Genomic DNA, 6,756 nt, shown 5'->3' with positions numbered 1-6,756 from the left:
GGAATCCCCCCACCCAGGGCTTCCTCTGCACACAACATCCCCACCCAGGGTATCCCCTTCCCCTGAGAATCCCCCTCCCCAGCACATCCCCCCCACCAGGGGATTTCCCCCTCCCCAGGGCATCCCTCCCAGGGTTCCTCCCCCAGGGCTTACCCCTTCCTAGGGCTTCCCCTGCCCAGGGCTTCCCCATCCTGGGCATTTCACCTCCAGGCCATCTCCCTGCCAGGGCCTCCAGGGCACATCAACTCAGCAGCACCTCCTCAGTGCAGAAGCCCCTCCCCAGCGCTGCAGGGCTCTGCCTGGGAATGGCTTTGATTGGCCCTGCTGGATCCAGGGGAGGGGCGGGTTCTGTGGTCTGCAGCCCCCTGGAATCACACCTGGGGAAGGGCAGTGCCCTGCAGGAAAGTGGCACGCGGTTCTCAGAAAAAGAATTAAGAAAAACATCAGCTGTCCCTAAATCTTATTTCCTGATACAAAAATTAAGACTGTTCTGAGTTCCAGGTTTCTCCTTTAACTGTGCAAGCACTACTTAATTGTGAATTGTAATTTAATGTCTGAATGTCCAAATGCATGACTTTCTTTGGGGAAGAAATATAAAACATCTTTCAGAAGAGTGGGAGCAGGCAACAGCTTTCTGTCTTTGCATCATACCAACTGCCTTCTGCAGCCTCATCCGTTCAGAAAGCCCGGCTTCTCCCTTCCATCGTGGAAGGGTGAGCGCCTCCTCTGAGGACCCCAGTTGTGCTGACGTCGTTAAAAAGTGAGGTTCTGGAAGGGAAGGGAGGTTCTTAACCCCTCTTTAAGCCCAGCAGTGAAGGCCACCTGGAGCCCTTTCCCCGTTCAGTGCGGCTCAGGGAAGGGACTGGTGCGTGCGTTCCTCCGGGCGGGCTCTCTGTCCCACGTCTGACTTCTTGGCATGGTCAAAGGTCGCTGCCCATGTGGGCTCCACGTGATCCCCCAGGGCGCATGGCGTCACAGACCACATTTCCCAGATTCCATAACCTGTAACCCCAACCTGCTCATTTGTTCACAAACGTCCAACGTGGCCTCTGCCAGGGAATGCCACCAACAGCCGCACCTGCCAGGCGACTTCACACATCCGCTGCCTCCCTCTGGCCATCAGTCATCAGTCAGTGGGGACAGGAGCAGCGAGCACCCATATGGGGTCTGGACGTGGCTTCCAACCCAGGCCCTGGCCCAAGTGCCCTCACGTATGACACAGGCGAGCTCCCAGCACCCTCTGCCTTGTGCACAGCCACCTGCATCTCCCAGCCATGGCGTCTCACAGGTGACCTGGCCACCGTGGCTGCTTCTGGGACGTCCATCCTCTCCTGTGCACACCAGCCCCCGCTTCTCCTAAGGCTGCCCAAGTGCCGGTTTCCTCTGCTCCTCAGCAGGGTGGCACCTCTGCCTTCTCAGTGCCAGAGGAGCCTGGGCCATGTACGGAGCCACTGGGGTGAAGCTCATCTCAGCCTCACCTCCCACCAGGCTTGTTCCTGCCACCTTCTCCAGTGGCCACGTGTCCTCAGGCCACCTGCTGTGAGGGCCCCAGCTGGCACCTGGCACAGTCCACTTGCAGTTCTATTCCAGTCGCTGTGGGCTGTCTCTCTTCGTGTTCCGGGAGTGGGATGGGGTCTTACTCACTGTCTGTTTTCTCATCGAATCACCAGTTCCTGAGCACTGTGCTTTGGCTTTGCCTGTGTTTTTAACGTTTAACCTGAAGCCACGCAGTGGGCACTCTGCTGTGCCGGCTCACCATGGTCAGTAGTGTGCGGGAGTGGTCCGTCCGCACTGCGTCGAGGAGCCCCGGCGCTCGCGCTCATGCCGCCCACCCTTCCGCGAGGACGCCCGCTGTCCCTCAGACCACCATGCTGTCAGCAGGCGCCTGTCCACGCGGCTTCCCTTTCTTGGCAACTAGGGATGAAGCTGTCGTGGGCATTCCTGGGATGTTCTTTGGGGCATGTGGGCAGGAGTCTCTTGGGTCAATCTGGAAGTGGAGCCGTTGGATCCGGGATCATGTGTGTCTTTACATTCATCAGATGATGCCAAGAAGTTCCCAGAGGGGTCGAAGCCATTCACCTACACAGTTTCCTGTTGGCCCGTGTCCTTGCTGGCACTGGCCACTGTCAGACTTTGCAATGTCTTAGCCTTTTCTAAGGGCTTATGATTTGCATTTTCCTGGTCATGCCAATGAAGCTGAGTGCTTCCCGCCGAGCACTGGGCACTTGGATACCCTGTCCCCGAGGGGCCTTTTCAAGCCAGCTGCCCTTTGTGTATTGAGTTCTTATTGATCTGTACAGGTTCTTTATATCTTCTGGAGACAAGCCAACGTTTGTTGTGTGTAGCAAATATCTCCTACCCTGGGGTTTGCCTTTTCACTCTCTTGATGACATTTTTTCAATGAACAGAAGTCCTTTCTTTTAATCTGGTGCCTTCTAAGAATCTTTTCCTGCAGGGCAAGGCTTTCTGTGTCCGTGTAACAAATTTCCCCCATGCCAAGGACATCAGAAATTCTTTTGCATGACCTTCCTGAGGCTTCTCGATCTGATCTGGAGGACAACCCTTTAGCATGCAGGCACGGCTGCACCTTCCCTTAAATCAACAAATTCCCACCAACTGACTTTTCCTCACGCCAGCCACATATGCACCCTTCATTTTCTCCACCTAAAAATGGGCAACCGGAGGCTGGATGGGTCTCAGAAGGCAGGTGCTGTTGGCAGCCCTGACCTAACACCCATCCTGGCTTAAGCGGACCCCCAGGGGCCTCTGGAGCCCCCTGTGGCCTCTCAGTGCCACCTGAGGGCCCCCACAGACTCTGTTCCCATTAGGGGTGCTGAGCCTTCTGGTCCCACCTACCGTGCCACTGTGTCCAGAGGCCGCTGACAATTGACACAGTCCGGGGTTAACACAACAGGAACGCATTCCCCCATGGTCCTGGAGACCAGAAGCCCAGTGTCCAGGCATCTCAGGGGTCAGCTTCCTCTGGAGGCTTGGGGGGGCCCTCCCCGCCTCTTCCAGCTCCTGGTGGCTGCAGCTGTCCTGCACGTGTGGCTGCGTCACTCCAGTCCCAGCCTCACGGCGACTGTCTTGGTCTGTGGGTGTTGCTGTAACAGCACCAGGCATGGTAATGTATGAAACGGTATGTCCACTTCTCACAGTTCCGGAGGCTGGAGAGTCCAAGATCAAAGCACCTGCAGGCTTTGGCGTCCGACAAGGGCCCTTCCCTGCTTCCAAGACAGGGCCTGGTTGCCGTGTCTTTGTGCTGCAGCCCTTGGACGAGGCCCTCCGTCATTCCCCGGAACCCGGCCCCGGAGCTCAGCCCCTTCCCCCAAAGACTCTCACTCTGAATGCCGCCACAGTGGGGATTCGGTTCCGGTGTGGATTTCGGAGGGGACGAATTCAGCCTCTGACACCTTCTCCTCTTCTCTGTGTGTCTTCTCTTCTGCCTTCTCTAGGTAGAGACACTCACCATTGGATTTAGGGCTCAGCCGTGGCTAATCCGGGATGATCTCATTTCCAGATCCTTTCTCCAAACAAGGTTGCATTCACAGGTTCTGGGGATTAGATGGGGCCACCGCTGGCCCAGAGCTGGCCTTATCCCAGCTGCCTGCAGGTGCCCTGGACCTGGAGCCCAGAGGGCAACCCAAGGGCAGTGACTGGGCTGGGGCGGGGCACGGTCCTCGTGCGTCTGGCGCTCAGTGACCAGCCCCTGATTCTGCTGTGTTCTGTAACCTGCTCTGCCCCCTGTGACAGCCCCGGCTGTTTTCTCCTGTAACCCACTGTGCCTCCCGTGAGAGCCCCAGCTGTGTTTTTTCTAACCTGCTGTGGCCCCGTGAGAGCCCTGACTGTCCCCACGGGAGGTGCCTTTAATGGAGGCCTGTCCCACCGCATCTGCAGCTGCCGAGTCTCCGACGTGGTTGATGGGATGAGCCCGCCGGGATCTATTTTATTCCCTTTTGGGATGCTCTGTTGGCCGAATGTCCTGTGTGGTGCTTTAGAGAAATGGTGCTGGCATGGGTGGTGGGCGCTGGCCAGGGATGTGGTTTAACTCTCACTTGGGCCTTGGACAGCCGCCTCAGACCAGGATGAGTCTCCGCTGCAGTGTCCTTTGCAGAGTCTGGGAGCCCCACTGCACCTCCGTCCCACGGTGGCCATTTGGTGGCAAAGTTGGTGCCCCTGGCAGCCCCAGCATCTGTGGCCTGGATACTCAGTCCTAGTGGTCTGAAATGTTCCCTCCTCCCTCCTGCGTCTCCCTGTCATCCTTAATCCTGAGTCTCCCACTAGAAGGGATTTGCTGTGTAGCCTGGGAGGATTTTCTCTGTGACTTCCCCACCTTCTCATCCCTACACCTGCGTGCAGATGGGCTCCGGTGGCTGTCCCCAGAGTGGCCGTGCTGAAGGCTGCGGGGACCACATCCTGCAGATGGGGGCCAAGATGTGGTTCCCAGAGGCAGAGGGCACCAGGGGCTGGGTGCTGAGTGCACCGTATTGACCCGAGAAGCTCCTGTGCACCCATCTGTTTTCTTCTGAGGGCAGAGAGTGAGTGGAGGTGGCCGGGGCCGCGCAGCCCCTTCTCCCCTGCCCCCCTTACCGGAAGGCTCCTTGTGCAGGGTCCCTCCCACCCCATGGGACTTAGGACAGTGTGAAGCCTGCCCTGTCCTGCCCAGGTCTGAGGCCACGCGGTTGTGGTGAGTGGCAGGGGTCCCGAGTGGCCCCGTGCAGGATGGCTGGAGGACGCCATGTGAGACGACCAGGGTAGAAGTGTGGTGTGCTGCGGACGCTGCCACAGGACTCGGCCCTGCCCTCCTCCTCCCACTTCCTTGGGGACTGCACTCAGCCTGGGCTTGGCCCTCAGTGTCCCTGAAGAACAGGAGCCCAACCTCAGGTCCTCTCTGGGGCAGAGCCTCAGCCCAGGCCTGGAGACCCCATCCTAGTGACCTCTCAGGATCAACCAGTGACCTCTCAGGATCAACCAGTGACCTCTCAGGACAGTGACCTCTCAGGACAGTGACCTCTCAGGACAGTGACCTTTCTGGACCAGTGACCTCTCAGGACAGTGACCTCTCAGGACAGTGACCTCTGAGGACTGGCGACCTCTCTGGACTGGGGACCTCTCACGATGGGGACCTCTCAGGACCGTGGCCTTTCAGGACTGTGACCTCTCTGGACGGGCATCGTGGGCGGCCCTGGCCGTGTGCGCCTGCCTGGCCTCTGGGTGGGGTGCTCTCGAGTGTGCCCTGGGGACGCTGGGCTTGAGCGGCTGATCATCCTGCATCTTGTGCTGCGGGGAAAGTGCAGACTCGGAAACGGCCAGCTTTGCTTTGGGGCAGCGGGTGCAGCGGGGGAAGCTGCTGGTGGCGTCTCCAGGGCAGGTGGAGCTTCAGAGGTCACCCCCAGCCTGGTCCAGCCCAGCACAACCCAGGGGGCCTGCAGGACACCTGCGACCAGGACAGAGGTTCCCAGGGAGGCCAGAGCCTGAGCAGGGCCGAGGACTGACTCTGGGGTCTCAGGCCCCAGGGAGGGGTGAGGAGCTGAGGCGGGTGGTGCCTCCCACTGGCTCCGTGGCTGCTGCCTCAACCTGTGACCCGGCACTTCTGGTGATGTGAGCACGGCCTGTCCACCAGCCTCCTCTGGCAGCAAGGCTCAGCCACCCCACAGCCGTCCACGTGGAGAGCGGTCGTGTGGGCTCTGTCGGCGCCACCCCCCCATGGGCATGGGCAGTGAACAAGGGAACACCGAGGATGCTGATACCTTTAAAACAGCAGCTGGCCCTAGTGACAGACCCCAGGCCCTAGTGACATGCCCCAGGCCCTAGTGACAGACCCCAGGCCCTAGTGACAGGCTCCAGGCCCAAGGGACAGGCCCCTGGCACTAGTGACAGATCCCAGGCCCTAGTAGCAGGCTCCAGGCCCAAGGGACAGACCCTTGGCCCTAGTAACAGACCCCAGGTCCTAGTCACAGGCTGCAGGCCCAAGGGACAGGCCCTGGCTGTGGTGACTGAGAGACCCCAGGTTCTAGTGAGAGACCCCTGGTCCTAGTGACAGAGCCCTGGTCGGTCCTAGTGACTGCCCTGGCCCTGCTTACTGATGCCACGTGGACACCTGGGTTTCCAGCCCCTGGACAGCTCTGTGATCAGAGGCCGGCTGCTGTTTCTCCAGCCTTGTCACTTCTGTTCTGTCAGCTTTTCTGTAAGTTTGGCTTCGGGCAGTCCAGCATCCAGTCTTAAGGCATTTCCCAGGAGATCCAGTTGATTTTCCGTGGAGCCTCTTGGGAACCCGGACAGCCCATGGGGTTGGGGGCAAGGTGGCCTGGGGTGTCTGGGACGAAGCCCCGCCTGGGTGGCCGAGTCCTTGGAGCTGGTGATGCACCTGGGGCAGGCGTTCCCCGGCCAGTGAGGATGCTTCGTTCCCCAGGATAGTCGCCCTCTGGGGTCTGCCTCTGCCTGCCTCGCTCTGAGGTCTGTGGTACCACCTCTGCCCTCGTCTTCTGCCCTCTCCAAGCCTGTTTCGAAAATGCCAGTTGGACAACACAGTGTGGCCCACACCCGTGGGTGAGGGTGAGCCCATAGGCGCCATCCTCCTGACTCCCTGGGGAGGCCTTGGGTGTGGGGGTGTGTGTGGGGTGGGCTCAGCCTCCAAGCAGGTCCTGGCTAGGCCCCACTTGGGCTCCTGTGGGGACAAGCCAGGGAAGGGGCATGTGCTGTGAGCAGGAACCTGGGTCAGGGCAGGGCTGGGCACGTCCCTCCTACCAGGGAGGC

This window comes from Colobus angolensis, unplaced genomic scaffold (assembly GCF_000951035.1).
Source record: "Colobus angolensis palliatus isolate OR3802 unplaced genomic scaffold, Cang.pa_1.0 Scaffold528, whole genome shotgun sequence".
Lineage (NCBI taxonomy): Eukaryota > Metazoa > Chordata > Mammalia > Primates > Cercopithecidae > Colobus > Colobus angolensis.
Note: the sequence above shows the minus strand (reverse complement) of the source record.